Raw genomic sequence first — 2,217 nt, forward strand, 5'->3', positions numbered from 1 at the left:
TATGTCTAAGTTTTCTCAATTTTTTCGGGGTGTTACAACTAGCTTGACTAGGGTTGGGTTATGATTTGGAATGTAGTTGAAGGGGGTCAAAATTGGCTAGGTGGAGCTCATGGGTGAAAACTAAATAAAAGGTAATTGCAAGCACTCTCCTACATGTGATACCGGCCACTAACCCGAATGTATGCAGGCAAAAAGCAATTGAATGTCATACTTATGCATTCGATATTACATGCTATGCAGGGAGTAACTACTCACAAACCTACAGGAAACTGGTCATGGATGACACCAGTTTTAAAAAGTTCTAATTTCCTTAGAATTTATAAGTAGTTTGCCAAAATTTTAAGTCAAGTCTATTCGTTCAACTAAATTTCAAAATAAAAATTCGTAAAATGCAAAGATTTTGCTAAAAAGTAGTAATTTATGCAAGGCTTAAGCAAATTGACTATTTACAGTGCAATGTCATCACAGAAAAACTCGATTCCTACTAAACCTAAATGCAAAAATATTTTTTTGATTTTTTTTGATTTTTTCGAAATTTTCTAATTTTTTTGATTGATTTTTTATTTATTTTTGTTTTTTTTAGATAAAAAACATTGCAAGCTAAAATGCAATAAACGTGAATGCAAAAACAAATACAAATGCAGACTCAAATTGTGCATTACCCTCCCTAAACCAAAACGGACAATGCCCTCATTGTCCTCCAGCATACATCAGCAGAATAGTAGGAAAAGGGAGATACAAACACAAATGCAATATAAATGAAACTAAACTAAAGGAGATAAAAAGAATAAAGAGCGATAATACTTACGATGTATAACTTCTCCAAACCAGCCAGCAAACTGGGGAAGTAAGTAGCCAACAGCTACTCATCCATTAGCTCCCTCCTCGTCAGCCACCTGAAAGGTAGGGTCCTCCTCCTCCTCACCCCTCCTCCTAGAACGACCTCCAGCATCAAGATCAGTTCATATCCTCCCCTTTCTCTCGGCCGTGTCCTCCTCACTCTCAGGCTGAGAGTACCCATTCTTCGGGTATTGGTAAAATGAGGGATGTGGCCACCCAGCTGGCACCGGACGACCTCTACTCAGATGATACTCATAGAGGGGGAATAAGGCTAGGGCCTGATCTCGCTCTATCCTAGCTACCCTCCTGCACATATCTAAAAGCAAATCATCACGACGCCCTTGGTCCATGACCTCAGGTGCCTAAAAAATAGGAGGTGGAATAAAATTAGCCGGTAAAACTGGCTGAGAGGTAGAGGTAGAAGGTGTAGGCGTGGGCGTGGGCGTGGGTGTGGGCATGGGCGTGGGCGTGGACGCGGATGGGGTGTAAGCCTAGCCTATGGAGGTTCAGACCCCTCTCCAACTTCCCTAACAGTAGGGGAAGTCGTCTTCCGCTTCCTAGAAACGGGAGAAGAGAAGTCAAGGAGGTAAGAAGGTGGAGGTGGTGGCAGTCTACCCGTCACAGTAGGTAAAGGTGAAAGACGGGGTAGAGAAGGTGAAGGTAAGAGCACGGAAGTAAAAGTGCCAATCTTCCATGTCCTATGGTCAGAAGCAAGCCAGTTCATTGAAAACATAACAGGAATGTCAACAACATTATCCTTATCATAATATTTAAGACCACTGGGAAAATCAGGGAAAAGACGGCGGGCAATGCGAGACACTAGTCCACCAGACGCTATCGTACCCGCTACTTTTAAGCCGACAGTGTTAAAATGATGAGCTGTCAAGTATACAATGTTGAAAATAAATGGTGTACCACCGTCAATGTTTAGGTACCCAACTAAGATGGACAACTTAGTATTGTTAACATTGTTAGGTTCATGACGACCAAAAATAGTTTCTCCAAGCAGACGGAAAAAGTAGCGAGCAAGGGGTAAATGGACGTGGGCACCACAACGCTAACCATAGGGAATGTGTGAAAGTGTAGCCCAAATATGACGCATGAACTTCCTAGGAGGCTCAAGGCAGCCATCACTAACGAGACCCAAACGTTCCCCGAACTCAGCTAAGTCCAGGAAAAGGTAATGTTAAATAGTCGGAAAGTGATACAAGTGCTCCCATGGTCAGTCGCATAGGCCGCATGACTAAATTCAAAAGAGCTAAAAAACTCTAAAGTAAGTGGCCTATGGGTGAACTCCTTCATAGTGATTAATCCCGACATCCCCGTCCCATTGAGTAGGTCAACAACAGGTGCTAAAATTCCTAGAGTCTCTAGAGC

Source organism: Silene latifolia, chromosome Y (genome assembly GCF_048544455.1).
Source record: "Silene latifolia isolate original U9 population chromosome Y, ASM4854445v1, whole genome shotgun sequence".
Lineage (NCBI taxonomy): Eukaryota > Viridiplantae > Streptophyta > Magnoliopsida > Caryophyllales > Caryophyllaceae > Silene > Silene latifolia.